At 36.5% G+C, this 16,237-nt stretch overlaps 1 protein-coding gene across 5 annotated transcripts in view; it reads right to left on the bottom strand.

Annotated features, from left to right (window-relative positions):
- FAM186A (family with sequence similarity 186 member A) overlaps window positions 1-16,237 on the bottom strand; it is a 70,351-nt gene that overhangs the window by 12,993 nt on the left and 41,121 nt on the right. The window lies entirely within an intron of this gene.

Genomic DNA, 16,237 nt, shown 5'->3' with positions numbered 1-16,237 from the left:
AGCAAACCTGGCCTCAGTTACTTTCCATTCTCATCTCATCCTTATTAAGTAGAGATGATAGAGGGGTGGCAGGCTTGCTTAATGTGACCTTAATCTAGTTCCCTATATGACTAAACTTTCAAAACTCTATATGACTGTCAGATTTTCGTTTAACTCCTCACAGAGTTTTAGTGTTACAGTAGTATTGCTTATTATTTTTTAAAGAAAGTGAAGTTGCTCAGTCGTGTCCAACTCTTTGTGACCCCATGGACAGTAGCCTACCCGGATGGAAAATCCATCCATGGGATTTTCCAGGCAAGAGTACTGGAGTGGGTTGCCATTTCCTTCTCTTAAAATACAGTAATATTTTAGTAGTGATATATGTAAGACATATAGAAGGTATTTAATACCTTGAAAAAGACAGTGTCCTTGCCTTCAAAGCACTTACAAGCCAGATTAGAAAACTCATAAAAATTAACTGTGTCAGAGAGAGAATGAAATAAATGCTAAATCGCAGTTGATCTGTTTGAGCAAAAAGGAAAACCTAATTAATTCTAACAAGAGGAATAAAGAAGGCTCCATAGGAAAATGTTGAATAGGATCTGGAGGATGTAGTACTCCGTTTTTTGTGCCACAACATTCGGGCCTAGATAGTTTTTTTGCCATCCCCATTCTACAGGAGAGGAAAAGGAATCTGAACAAGTTTTCAAAAGTCACATAATTAATTAATAACAGATTTGGGAAACAAACCCAGATCTTTCTTTCCACAATACCAATATTTCTCAAAGTGTGGACCCTAATCACCTGACTGATTCATCTTGTGGGGAGGAGGGAGGGTGGTACTTGTTGAATATGCAGATTCCAGGGTACCTCCCCAGACCTTTTGAATAAAAAAGCTTGGTGGTAGGCTTCAAGATCTGTATTTTAAACAAAATCTCAGGTAAACCTTACAGCCACTAAAGTCTGAGAAAAAGGGGATGAAGAATTCCAGACTGAGGGAATACGATAAATACAGGCAAGACAATGAAAGTTGTATTTTGGGAGTGGTGAATAGTGTGGAACTTTTTAGACCGCAGATACGTGAAAGGATACATATTGGGGGATAAGACTGAAACAGCTGGATTATGAAAGGCTTTAAAAGGCATGTTGTGGAGTTTGGATTTAGGGGGAGGTAGGCAATGGGAACACACTGAAGATGTTTTTCTGAATAAATGTGTTTTTCATATATAGAGGGGCTTCCCCAGTGGCTCAGTAGTAAAGAATCTGCTTGCAAGCAGGAGCTGCAGGAGACTCCTGCTCAGTCCCTGGAAGAGGAAGAGCATCTGGAGGAGGGCATGGCAACCCACTCCAGTATTCTTGCCTAGAGAATCCGGTGGGCAGAGGAGCCTGGCAGGTCACGAAGAGTCAGGCCAGAAATGACTGAAGTGACTTAGTGCAACACGTGCCATACATATATAGAGAGATTGTGGGGGGAAGGGAATAACTCTTAAGTCTCCTTTACAGGTTATAATTAATAGCCTAGAATGTACTGCATATATGGATCATTTAATACTTAAATATATTAGCTTTCTGAATTATTTTATTTTAAATTAATTTTCCAATAGCCTTAGGATTTTTCTTCATATCCCATAGGTGACTTTTACTTTTCTACTTCTATGATCATATTTATTACATGTGTTTTTTTCCAGTTTTTTTATTGAAGTATAGTTGATCTACAATGTTGTGTCACAGCAAAGTGATTCAGTTCTTTATATATATACATGTGTATAAATAGTATAAATATTATAAATGTATTTACACAGTCTCTTTCAGATTCTTTTTCATTATAGGTTATTGCAAGATATTAAACATAGTTCCTTGTGATTACATGTGTTTTTAATCACATGTAATCATATGCATGCATCTCCTGCATCATCTCTCCCTGCGTTACCAAATTCCTATCACATCCATTCCTATAAATAAAGGTGTTCCCAATGAAGCAATTGGGTAGCATTCTAATAACCATATTTCGTATGCATATGAGATGTAAGTGACTGTATATTTATAAGTGAGGTATTTTATATTTATATAAAATTGAGATATAAATTTAAACTAAGTTTAAGGTGTATAATGTGTTGATTTGATGATACATTTATATACTGCAATATGATTACCACTGTAGTGTTAGCTAATCCCTCTATCATGTCACATAATTATCATTTCTTTCTTGTGATGAGAAAAATTAAGATCTGGTCTCTTAGCAACTTTGAAGTTTACAAACGTAGTTTTGTTTTGTTTTTTGCTGCGCTGGGTCTTCATTGCAGTATATGGGCTCTTGGTTGCAGTGCATGAGATTCTCTAGTTGCGGAGCACTGGCTTAGTTTCCCCTCTGCAAGTGGAATCTTAGTTCCTAGACCAGGGATCGAACCTGTGTTCCCTGCATTGGAAAGTGGATTCTTACATGCTGGACCACCAGGGAAGTCCCTATAAATACAGTGTTGTTGACTATAATCACTATGCTGTGTATTAGATCTTCCCAATAAGTCTTATTTTCCACATCAAATCTTTCCTGCCGTTTTTCTCTCTATTCACACAGTCTTTTGGACTTTTCCCATAGTTTTTCCGTGTTGAAATTATGTGTCCCTACTTGGAAAAGTTTGCAGTTTCATTTCAAACTTAGAGATTTTATTGTTTATGTGTTTTAAAATATAATTCAATATCTAATCACCCAGTCCAATAGCAACCACTGAGGTATCTCATTATTTAAAATTTTCTATCTAGAAACATTTTTGTTCATTTCTTCTTACCATTTGTTCCCACTCTTTTAGCAAATTGTACTTACGTTAATAAAATACTGCCCTCATTCTAATAAATATTTTATAGTATTTGATATAGAATTATGATTCAAAGGAAGGTGCTTTAACATTTACTGAGAATCTACTATGCATCAATCATTGTGCTGGAGATGTTATTTCTATTTTAATAGTTTAAAATATATTATTTCATTTAATCATCACAATCATTCTTTGAAGTATATATCATTACATCATCAGTTTTACGAATTTGAGTCAGCACATTAAAATCTTAGAGACGTTCAGGATTAGAAATTTGAACCAAGCTCTTCCTAACATTAAAGAGAAACTATGACTAAGATTTGGATATAAAACTATTACTACCCTCCTACACTTTCAATGGGAATGTAAACTGGTGTAGGCGCTATGGAGAATAGTATGGAGTTTTCTTAATTTCTTAACTCTAGAAATAGAGTTACCACATGATCCTACAATCCCACTCCTGGGCATATATCCAGAGAAAACTCTAATTTGAAAAGATATATGCACCCAGTGTTTCTAGCAGCACTATTTGCAGTAACCAAGACATGGAAGCAACCTAAATGTTCATCAACAGATGGATGGATAAGTATATGAATATTACTCAGCCATAAAAAATGAAATGCCATTTGCAGCATTTGGATGGACCTAGAGATTATCATATTAAGTGAAATAAGTCAGACAGAGAGAGATAAATATCATATGATATCATTTCTATTTGGAATCTAAAAAAATAATACAGGGAATTTCCTGGTATTCCAGTGGTTAGGACTCTGTGCTTCGACTACAAAGGGCATGGATTTGACCCCTAGTAAGAGAAGGCCAAAAAAAGAAAAAAGATACAAATAAACTTATTTACAAAACAGAAATAGGCTCACAGACATAGAAAGTAAACTTATGGTTACTAAAAGGGTAACCAGGGGGTGGGGGAGATAAATTAGGAGTTTGGGATTAACATATACACATTTACACATATATACACATATACACATTTGCCAACAAAGGTCCTTCTAGTCAAAGCTATGGTTTTTCCAGTAGTCATGTATGGATGTGAGAGTCGGACTGTAAAGAAAGCTGAGCACCGAAGAATTGATGCTTTTGAACTGTGGTGTTGGAGAAGACTCTTGAGAGTCCCTTGGACTGCAAGGAGATCCAACCAGTCCATCCTAAGGAAAATCAGTCCTGAATATTCATTGGAAGGACTGATGCTGAAGCTGAAACTCCAATACTTTGGACACCTGATGTGAAGAATTGACTCATTTGAAAAGACCCTGATGCTGGGAAAGATTGAAGGCAGGAGAAGGAGATGACAGAGGATGAGATGGTTGGATGGCATAACTAACTCAATAGACATGAATTTGAGTAAGTTCCGGGAGTTGGTGATGGACAGGGAAGCCTGGACTGCCACAGTTCATGGGGTCACAAAGAGTCAGACACGACTGAGCCACTGAACTGAACTACACACATTACTATTCATGAAACAGGTAAACAACAAGGACCTGTATAGCAAAAGAAACTATACCCAGTTTCTTGTAATAACCTATAATGGAAAAGAATTTGAAAAAGAATATATATATATATATATACCCACACATATATATGTATAACTGAATCACTTTACAATTAACACATTTTAAATTATGTTTCAGTTTTTAATAAATAAAAAGTTTATTGCTAAAGAGTGCTAACCACCATCTGAGGTGGTAGAGTTTTGCCTCAGAGCTGATGACTGCTGACTGATTAGGTAGTAGCTGCTGAAGTTTTGGGTGGCTTTGGTGATTTCTTTCTTTTTTTTTTTAATAATTTTATTTATTTATTTATGACGTGTTGAGTCTCCATTGCTGCGTGGGCTTTTCTCTAGTTGCAGCAAGAGGGGTGCATGGATTTCTCATTGCAGTGGCTTCTCTTGTTCCTGGGCTTGGGCTCTAGAGCTTGCGGCCTTCAGTAGTTGCAGAATGTGTGCTCAGTAGTTGCGAATCCCAGACTCTAGGGCACAGGCTCAATAGTTGTGGTGCATGGGCTTAGTTGCCCCAAGGATTGTCGGACTTACTGGATCAAGGATCAAACCCATGTTTCTTGCCTTGGCAGGTGGATTCTTTACCACTGAGCTATCAGGGAAGCCCAGGCGATTTCTTAACATTAGACAGCAATGAAGTTTGTCATATCATTGACTTGTCCTTTTATGGATTATTTCTCTGTAGTGTACAATGCTATTTGACAGCATTTTACCCACAGCAGAACTTTAAAAAACTGGAGTCAGTCCTCTCAAACCCTGCTACTACTTTATCAATGAAGTTTATGTAATATTCTACATCCATTGTTGTTATTCCAGCAATCTCGTCAGCATCTTATCAGAAATAGATTCCATCTCAGGAAACCACTTTCTTCGCTCATCCATAATGCAACTCCTCATCTGTTCAAGTTTCATCATGAGATTGCAGCAATTCAGTCACATCATTAGGCTCCACTTTTAATTCTAGTTCTCTTGCTATTTCCACCACATCTGAATTTACTTCTTCCTCTGAAGTCTTGAACTCCTCAAAGTCATCCATGAAGGCTGGAATAATCTTCTCAACTCCTGTTCATGTTGATATTTTGCCTTCTTTCTATGAATCGTGAATGATCTTTTAAACAAAATATTTATTTGTTTTGGCTGCATTGAATCTTAGTTGCAGCAGGCAGGATCTTTGTTGCAGTGCATGGACTCTCTAGTTGTGACGCGTGGGCTCAACAGTGGCAATACGCAGGCTCAATTGCTCTGCAGCATGTGGGATCTTAGTTCCCTGACCAGGGATCAAAGCTGCGTCCCCTGTATTGCAAGGTGGATTCTTAACCACTGGACTGCCAGGCAAATCCTATCAGTGACCTTAATGGCATCTAGAAAGGTGAATGCTTTCCAGAAGGTTTTCAAATGACTTTGCCCAGATCCATCAAAGAAAGCATTATCTATGGCAGCTACTGTATAACATTATGAAATGTATAATAAGACTTAAATGTCTTGAAAGTCAGAATTACTCCTTGATCCGTGGGCTGCAGAGTGAATATTGTGTTGGCAGGCATGAAAACATCATAAAATCATTCTGCATTTTCATTAGAGCTCTTGGGTGACCAGGTGCATTGTCAATGAGCAGTAATATTTTAATAATCTTTTTAAAAAAGTAATAATCTTTTTTTCTGAGCAAAATGTCTCAACAGTAAGTAACATTTAGTAAACCATGTTGTCAACAGTTGTGCTATCATCTAAGCTTTGTTATTTCATTGATAGCATAGGGAGAGTGGAATTAGCATAATTCTGAAGACCCAAAGGATTTTTGGAGTGGTTAATGAGCATTGCCTTCAAATAAAAGTCACCAGCTGCATTAGTCTCTACCAAGGAAGTCAGCCTGTTTGAAGCTCTGAAGCCTTGAAACCAGGCATTGACCAATCCTCTGTAGCTATGAAAATCCTAGATGGCATATTCTTCCCATATAGACTGTTTTATATACATTGAAAATCTGTTTTTTTAGTGTAGCCACCTTCATTATTTTAGCTATATCTGGATAATTTGCTGCAGCTTCTGTATCAGCACTTGCTGCTTCACCTTGCATTTGATGTAATGAAGAGGCTTCTTTCCTTAAACATCATAAATCAACCTCTGCTAGCTTCAAACTTTCTTCTGCAGCTTCCTCACCTCTTTCAGCCTTCATAGAATTGAAGAGAATTAGGGCCTTGGTCTAGATTAGGCTTTCCATTAAGGGAATGTTGTGGCTGGTTTGATCTTCTATCCATACTACTTAAATTTTCTTCACATCAGCAATAAGACTATCTTTCTTGTCATTTGTAAGATTCACTAGAGTAGCACTCTTGATTTCCTTCATGAACTTTCCTTTGCATTCACAACTTAGCTAATTGGTGCAAAAGGTCTAGCTTTCAGCCCTTCTTGGCTTTCAACTTGCCTTGCTTGCTAAGTTCATTCATAATCTAGCTTTTGACTTAAAATGAAAGACTTGAGATTCTTCCTTCCACTTTAACACTTAGAGGCCTTTGTAGGGTTATTAATTGGCCTAACTTCATTATTATTGTGTGTCTCAGGGGATAGAGAGGCCCAAGGAGAGGGAGAGAGATGGAGGAATGGCCAGTTGGTGAAGCAGTCAGAACACACAAAACATTTATCATTTAAATTTGCCACCATCTTATGTGGATATAGTTCATCATTCCTTGAAACAATTACTCTTTTCACACACATACATACACACACTTTGCTTCTTGCTTCCTCTCTTTGTTCTGCTAAACTCTCTGCCTTTGCTGCCTTAATGACTCTTACTAGTTCTTTGAGACATAGTTCAAAAGTCTGAACGCCTAGAAGCTTCACCTAACTCTCGCGTCTGCTCAGTCTTCTGTATAGAGTTGGTGATATACCATCATTGTTCTTTCCACTTCATACTATATAGTTATCTGTTTGTGTGATTGTTTCTGAGGAGACTTTGAGTGCCCTTGAGGCATGGATATGGTTTATCCGTTTTTGTATCTTTCCACCCTCTACCCCCTGGGCCTAACTTAGTCCCTGTCATATTTTTAAAATGTTGATGATGAACTAAATGATAAGTTAAATCCTATCTATCACTACCACATTTAGTATCTTTAAGAACTTTCTTTAATACATATGGAAATGAAATGTTTCATTATCAGCACATGGTATAATTTTGTATCCTCTCCATCATTGCTTCTCAGGTATGTTAACACTGATCATGTGGTAATATAACTCTAAAACTGTATTTTAGTATTTAAATATGAAATCTTTACTTATAGAGGTTCTACAAAAATTTCTTTATTCAAAAATAATTTATATTATTATAGTTTACATTTTCTTTCCAATACAATGTTACAATCTTCTTGACTCAGCCATTTTTATTATGGAATTGTTCATCTGTGAGTATGTAATTCCTTGTTAGACTTGTTGGTGATTTGATCATTATAATATTAAATATTAAAGAAGAGCTTACTGAAAAATGAATGAATTGATCCTTGATGAGATTAAAGTTATAAGTGTATAAATTAAATATTGTTGTGAAATGTTGATCTGTTTCAGTTTTTAAATGATTTTACCAAAACAGGACACATCATGTCACTTAGGTCTTCAAAATCTTCAATAATTATAAACAAACTTAATTGCCATATAAAAATTAAATTGTCAAAGAACTTCCCACAAAAGTACCAAGTTCAAATAGTATCATAGGTAAAATGTGTCAAAAAGAACAGCTAATTTTATCATTAAATTGTTCTACAGCATAGAAAAGAAAGTTTTCACATTTTTAAATGATGCCAAACCTAAAATTATACCAAAACTTGACAAAGAAAGCACCAAAAAATAAATAAATAAATAAACCACCAGTCAAACTTATGAATGGATATCAGTACAAAATAAAATCCTAAATAAAATATTAGCAAATGTAACACATTCAAAGAAGGATACTGGGTTGGCCAAAATGTTCATTCAGGTTTTTCTGTAAGGTGCTACAGAAAAACCCAAACAAATTTTTTGCCAACCCAATACAAATAAGATTTATTCCAAGGATGCAATGATAGTTTAAAACATTAGTCATATTAATAAATCTTAGGAGAAAATATTTTCTCTAATAACCATGAAAATGAAGTGCTAAAATCACATTTAACAAAATGTAATTTAATAAATTTAACAAAATTCAACATCCACTCTTGATTTTAAAGAAATAATGAAACAGGGGCTGAAGGATACTTCTTTAATATGATAAAATGTATTTCAACCCAAAAGCCAGCATTTTTTAGTGACAGACACTAGAATGATGTCCTCTATCACCATTATATTTTTAATCAATTCATGTTTACATTTTAGTAATTAGCAGTGAAAGAATGACTTACATTTTGGCATTCTGAGTTACAAAGGAATGGAAAAAATAACTCCCCTAAAAATGAAACTGATTAAGATTAAAGATGTTTTGCAGCTATTTTAGAAAGGAAAATATAAATATAAACAATCCTTTTAAACATTCTTGAAGGTGAATTTTTCCTAGAAAAAAATAACATGAGGCCATGGAAGGGCACTACTAGCTGTTACTCTGGGTAAGCCAAATGAACAAAGATGGCCTGGTGCTGGTGGCCACATCACCAATATTTTTTAATATAGTTCTTAAGGTCCTAATCAATTCAGGCAGTCAAGAGACAGAAATGAGATATTTAAAAATTGGAAAATCTAGATGTATAAACATTATTATTTACAGGGGATATGATTATATAATTGGAAAACTCAAGAATATCAACTGAAAAACTATCACATGCTTTTGAATACAGTAAGACGGCTGCATATGAAAATGATATAGAGAAATCTAGCCTTCCTTTATACAAATAACAACCAGTTAGAAGGTGTCATAGAAGGAGAGAGTCCATTTACAACATCAAACATAAAAACTACCAAGATATACACTTATGGAAGAATATTCAAGAGCTAGATGAAAACTTTAAAACACTCCAACAGAACACACACACACACACACATACACACACACCCTGAACAGAAAAAAAGGTATATCATTTTCTTGAATAGGAAGACTATGTTAGTAAACATAAGCTAGGTTTTGCTGTTTTAACAAATAATCCCCAAATCTCAATGACTAAAAACAACAAAAGTTTATTTGTTGGTCATAGTACAAATCCATCATAGTTTTGCAGAAAAAAACTTCATTTTATACTCTCAGAAACACAGGCTAACAGAACAGCCATCACCTTGAACACTATAGCTTATCATGCCAATGGAAAAGGAGACTCTGCTGCTGCTGCTACTGCTGCTGCTAAGTCGCTTCAGTCGTGTCCGACTCTGTGCGACCCCATAGACGGCAGCCCACCAGGCTCCGCCGTCCCTGGGATTCTCCAGGCAAGAATACTGGAGTGGGTTGCCATTTCCTTCTCCAGTGCATGAAAGGGAAAAGTGAAAGTGAAGTTGCTCAGTCGTGTCCGACTCCTAGTGACCCCATGGGTCTGCAGCCTACCAGGCTCCTCCACCCATGGGATTTTCCAGGCAAGAGTACTGGAGTGGAAAAGGAGACTCTAGAGGGTCTCAAACTGAAAATGGCAAGCTTAGCACAGAAACAACACACATTAATTCTGCTCACATCTCGTGTACAAGTACTAGGAAACAGTAATAATAACTATCACAAAGACTCAGCATCATAAAAATAAAACTACAGCAAATAACAGTAAGATCCCGGGGACAGGGGAGCCTGGTGGGCTGCCGTCTATGGGGTCACACAGAGTCAGAACGACTGAAGTGACTTAACAGCAGCAGCAGCAGCAGCAAGTTTATGCCCCAACCAGTAATGCTGAAGAAGCTGAAGTTGAATGGTTCTATGAAGACCTACAAGACCTTCTAGAACTAACACCCTCCCAAAAATGTTCTTTTCATCATAGGGGACTGGAATGCAAAAGTAGGAAGTCAAGAGATACCTGGAGTAACAGGAAAATTTGGCCTTGGATTACAAAATGAAGCAGGGCAAAGGCTAACAGAGTTTTGCCAAGAGAGCACACTGGTCATAGCAAACACCCTCTTGCAACAACACAAGAGAAGACTCTATACGTAGACATCACCAGATGGTCAATACTGAAATCAGGTTGATTATATTCTTTGCAGCCAAAGATGGAGAAGCTCTATATAGTCAGCAAAAACAAGACTGGGAGCTGACTGGCTCAGATCATGAACTCCTTATTGGAAAATTCAGATGTAAACTGAAGAAAGTACTCGCACCACCTAGGAAGCCCCAAACAACTAATAATCAACTATTAAAGTACTAAAAGAAATTTTGAAATAATTAAAAATATATATATTTCTCAGAGTGGAAAGGGCTTTTTAAAATAAGGCACAAAGCATGTGTTCCCCATCCTAAACCCCCCTCCCACCTCCCTCCCCATCCTATCCCTCTGGGTCATCCCATTGCCCCAGCCCTGAGCATTTGTCTCATGCATCGAAGAGAACACGTGTAAACCCATGGCTGATTCATGTCAATGTATGGCAAAAACCACTACAAAATTGTAAAGTAATTAGCCCCCAACTAAAATAAATAAATTTATTAAAAAAAAAGGCACAAAGCATTATTGAAAATATTAATATAAACATGAACTCCTTATTGCCAAATTCAGACTTAAATTGAAGAGAGTGGGGAAAACCACTAGACCATTCAGGTATGACCTAAATCAAATCCCTTATGATTATACAGTGGAAGTCAGAAATAGATTTAAGGGACTGGATCTGGTAGACAGAGTGCCTGATGAACTATGGACAGAGGTTAGTGACATTGTACAGGAGACAGGGATCAAGACCATCCCCAAGAAAAAGAAATGCAAAAAAGCAAAACGGTTGTCTGAGGAAGCCTTACAAATAGCTGTGAAAAGAAGAGAAGCGAAAAGCAAAGGAGAAAAGGAATGATATTCCCATCTGAATGCAGAGTTCCAAAGCATAGCAAGGAGAGATAAGAAAGCCTTCCTCAGCGATCAAAGCAAAGAAATAGAGGAAAACAATAGAATGGGAAAGACAAGAGATCTCTTCAAGAAAATTAGAGATATTAAGGGAATGTTTCATGCAAAGATGGACTCAATAAAGGACAGAAACGGTATGGACCTGACAGAAGCAGAAAATACTAAGAAGAGGTCGCAAGAATACACAGAAGAACTATACAAAAAAGATCTTCATGACCCAGATAAGCACGATGGTGTGATCACTCACCTAGAGCCAGACATTCTGGAATGCGAAGTCAAGTCAGCCTTAGAAAGCATTACTACGAACAAAGCTAGTGGAGGTGATAGAATCCCAGTTGAGCTATTTCAAATCCTAAAAGATGATGCTGTGAAACTGTTGCACTCAATATGTTGCAAATTTGGAAAACTCAGCTGTGGCCACAGGACTGGAAAAGGTCAGTATTCCTTCCAGTCCCAAAGAAAGGAAATGCCAAAGAATGTTCAAACTACCGCACAATTGCACTCATCTCACACACTAGTAAAGTAATGCTCAAAATTCTCCAAGCCAGGCTTCAGGAATACATGAACCATGAACTTCCAGATGTTCAAGCTGGTTTTAGAAAAGGCAGAGGAACCAGAGATCAAATTGCTAACATCCGCTGGATCATCAAAAAAGCAAGAGAGTTCCAGAAAAACATCTATTTCTGCTTTATTGACTATGCCAAAGCCTTTGACTGTATGGACCACATCAAACTGTGGAAAATTCTTCAAGAGATGGGCATACCAGACCACTTGACCTGCCTCCTGAGAAACCTGTATGCAGGTCAAGAAGCAACAGTTAGACGCGGACGTGGAACAACAGACTGGTTATAAATTGGGAAAGGAGTATGTCAAGGCTGTATATTGTCACCCTGCTTATTTAACTTCTATGCAGAGTACATTATGAGAAATGCTGGGCTGGATGAAGCACAAGCTGGAATCCAGATTACTGGGAGAAATACCAACAACCTCAGATATGCAGATGACACCCCCTTTATGGCAGAAAGTGAAGAAGAACTAAAGAGTCTCTTGATGAAAGTGGAAGAGGAGAGTGAAAAGTTGGCTTAAAGCTCAACGTTCAGAGAACTAAGATCATGGCATCTGGTCCCATCACTTCATGGGAAATAGATGGGGAAACAGTGGAAACAGTGGCTGACTTTATTTTGGGGGGCTCCAAGATCACCACAGATGGTGATTGCAGCCATGAAATTAAAGGACGCTTACTCCTTGGAAGGAAAGTCATGACCAACCTAGACAGCATATTAAAAAGCAGAATCATTACTTTGCCAACAAAGGTCCGTCTAGTCAAAGCTATGGTTTTTACAGTAGTCACGTATGGATGTGAGAGTTGGACTATAAGGAAAGCTGAGTGCCTAAGAATTGATGCTTTTGAATTGTGGTGTTGTAAAAGACTCTTTAAAAAAAAAAAAAGTTTATTTATCTATTTTTTAACTTTACAATATTGTATTGGTTTTGCCATACATTGACATGAATCCACCATGGGTGTACATGTGTTCCCCTTGAGAGTCCTTTGGACAGCAAGGAGATCCTACCAGTCCATCCGAAAGGAAATCAGTCCTGAATATTCATTGGAAGGACTGGTGCTGACGCTGAAACTCCAATACTTTGGCCACCTGATGCAAAGAACCAACTCATTTGAAAAGACCCTGATGCTGGGAAAGATTGAAGGCAGGCGGAGAAGGGGATGACAGAGGATGATATGGTTGGATGGCATCACCAACTCAATGAACAAGAGTTTGAGTAAACTCTGGGAGTTGGTGATGGACAGGGAGGCCTGGCGTGGTGCAGTTCATGGAGTCACAAATAGCCGGGCACGATTGAGCAACTGAACTGAACTGAATATAAACATATAAAAATAAAAATTATTTAGAAAGCAAAACTCACCAAAAGCAGAGTCTAAACACAAATGGGGAAAGTTTTGTAGTTTATATCACAGACAAGGGGCTAATTTTCTGAATATTTGAACAGGTCCCAAAAATCAAATTAAAAAGCAACAGAAATAAAAACAAAAATAAACAATTGGGACCTAATTAAACTTCAAAGCTTTTGCACAACAAAGGAAACTGCAAGCGAGGTGAAAACACAGCCTTCAGAATGGGAGCAAATAATAGAAAATGAAGCAACTGACAATTAATCTCCAAAATATTAAAGCAGCATATGCAGCTCAATACCAGAAAATGAATGACCCAGTCAAAAAGTGGGCCAAAAAACTAAGCAGACATCTCTCCAAAGAAGACAAATGCCTAATAAACACATGAAAAGATGCTCAACATCACTCATTATCAGAAAAATGCAAATCAAAACCACAGTGTGGTATCATCTCACACCAGTCAGAATGGCTGCCATCAAAAAGTCTATAAAAAATAAATGCTGGGAGGGTGTGGAGAAAAGGGAACCCTCTTACACTGTTGGTGGGAAGGCAAACTAGTACAACCACTATGGAGAACAATGTGGAGATTTCTTAAAAAACTGGAAATAGAATTGCCATATGACCCAGCAATCCCACTTCTGTGCATACACACCGAGGAAACCAAAATTGAAAGAGACACATGTACCCCAATGTTTATTGCAGCACTGTTTACAATAGCTAGGACATGGAAGCAACCTAGATGTCCACTGGTAGACAAATGGATAAGGAAGTTGTGTTACATATACACAATGGAATATTACTCAGCTATAAAAAAAAAGAACACATTTGAGTCTGTTCTAATGAGGTGGATGAAACTGGAGCCTATTATACAGAGTAAAGTAAATCAGAAAGAGAAACACCAATAAAGGATATTAATGCATATATATGGAATTTAGAAAGACAGTAACAACAACTCTATATGTAAGACAACAAAAAAGACACAGATGTAAAGAACAGACTTTTGGACTATGTGGGAGAAGGCAAGGGTGGGATGATTTGAAAGAATAACACTGAAACATGTCTATTACCCTATGTAAAATAAATGACCAGTGCAAGTTCAGTGAATGAAGCAGGACGCTCAAAGCTGGTGTTCTGGGACAACCCAGAGGGAGGAGTGGGGAGGGAGGTGGGAAGGGGCTTCAGGATGGGGGGACACATGTATACCCATGGCTGATTCATGTTGATACATGGCAAAAACCACCTTAATATTGTAAAGTAATTAGCCTCCAATTAAAATTAATTAATTTTTTTAAAAAGCAACTTGATAACCCAGTTGAAAAATGGGCAAAGTATTTGAATAGAATCTTCACAGAAAATAAAATACAGATGGTTCTTAACTCTATGAAAAGATGCTTAACTTCAACCTATAATAAAAGTAATGCAAATGAAAGCATGGAAGTGCCATATTTCATCTATTACATTAACAATGAACAAAAAAGTTGATAATATTTGTGGGGAAATACTCTTTTATAATGCTGACCAATATATAAATTGTTACAACCTCTTTGGAGAACAATTGGACAAAAATTTATCACAATTACAAAATGCTTACCCTTGATTTAGAAGTTCTACTTTTAGGAACATACATACATGTATACATATGTATATACAAGATTGTTCATTGAAGTACATTTTTTATAATGCAAAATATTGAAAACAGCATAAATGTTATGTTAACCTCATCAGAGGTTAAGTAAATTCTGGTAAATCTAGACTTTGGAGTACTATAAAACTATAAAATGAATGAGTAGATTCTCTATATATTAATACCTAAATTCTAGCTTGTTATGAAAAAATCAAACATTGTGATTTGAAATGTATAAAGAGTGGGATAAAAGAGCCTATGTACTTTGCTACATATGTAGAAAGTATCTCTGGGTGGAATACCTGGGTAGCCCTAAAGTAGGGGCCTAATGGCCAAGAATAAGACTATTAAGGAGGCTTTTCACTCTACTTGTATTTTTAAAATACTGCACCAGGTGAATGCAATTATTTATTTTAATTTAATATAACAACGGAAAAAAGACATAAAGGAACTGGAGAATGACCAGAAACATGTTATTTCAAATTCTCAGGTGGATGAAAGTGTTTACGTGTAAAAACAGATTTAAAAGACTAGGAACATTCATTCTGGGAAGAGAAAAACACACTATAGAGCAGAAAATATTTCAACAATTCTAAGGTAACTTCAGCTTTGACATGAAAATTTCTGTCTATACACTGAACGTCTTTCTTTTACACCTTGTTATTCCAGTGCTTAGTTTTCAAATGAATTCAGTCCTCAAAAATGTAAATATCATGAGAACAGGGTACTTTGTTTTATTCACTGCTGTATCCATAGCATCTAGAACAGTGCTTGCCAAATAGTACATATTCAATAAGTATTTGTTGAATAAATGACATAGATTGTTCCTATAATTAATGATAGCTTTTTCTATCATAGATCTTAGTTTGACATATTGTAATTTTAGGTTAGAAAAATTCTCCAAATAAGGTAACACAGTATTATAAATTAACTATTTTTAAAAGGGGAAAGAATTTCTACAATAAAAAAATGTTTTTTAAATCCCCAAAATAATAAGTTGGCAACCTCAAACACAAAGGCCAAGAATGGCAGGCTAATTTCAATTTAAAAAATCAAGACCAGAACCTGTTTTCTGTAGGTCACTCCAGCATCAAGGCTGCCATGGCAACACGAAGTACATAAACCTGCCTGCCATCTCCCACTTTAATAGATCTTCTGTCCAACTTCACTTCAATAAAAAGTAAATAAAAAAAAAAAAGAATCATAGGTCTTCTGGTGAATGCAAGATGAAAGTAATTCATAATAACTGCAAGCATTTCTAAACTTTTGAAGTTGATATTTTGGAGATCAACCATGATCCTCATAATATATTTTAGAATCTCTGTTGGAGATATATATGAGTGAAATGGATGTTATATGACATTTCTTATTTCTAAAAAATACACCTCCTTTTGCTATCTTAAATATGCTTCCATCTTACAAACCTTCTATAAG

The sequence above is a fragment of the Giraffa tippelskirchi genome, chromosome 4 (assembly GCF_054371585.1).
Source record: "Giraffa tippelskirchi isolate mGirTip1 chromosome 4, T2T-mGirTip1v1.2.pri, whole genome shotgun sequence".
NCBI lineage: Eukaryota > Metazoa > Chordata > Mammalia > Artiodactyla > Giraffidae > Giraffa > Giraffa tippelskirchi.
Note: the sequence above shows the minus strand (reverse complement) of the source record. Positions and strands in the feature narration are given on the sequence as shown.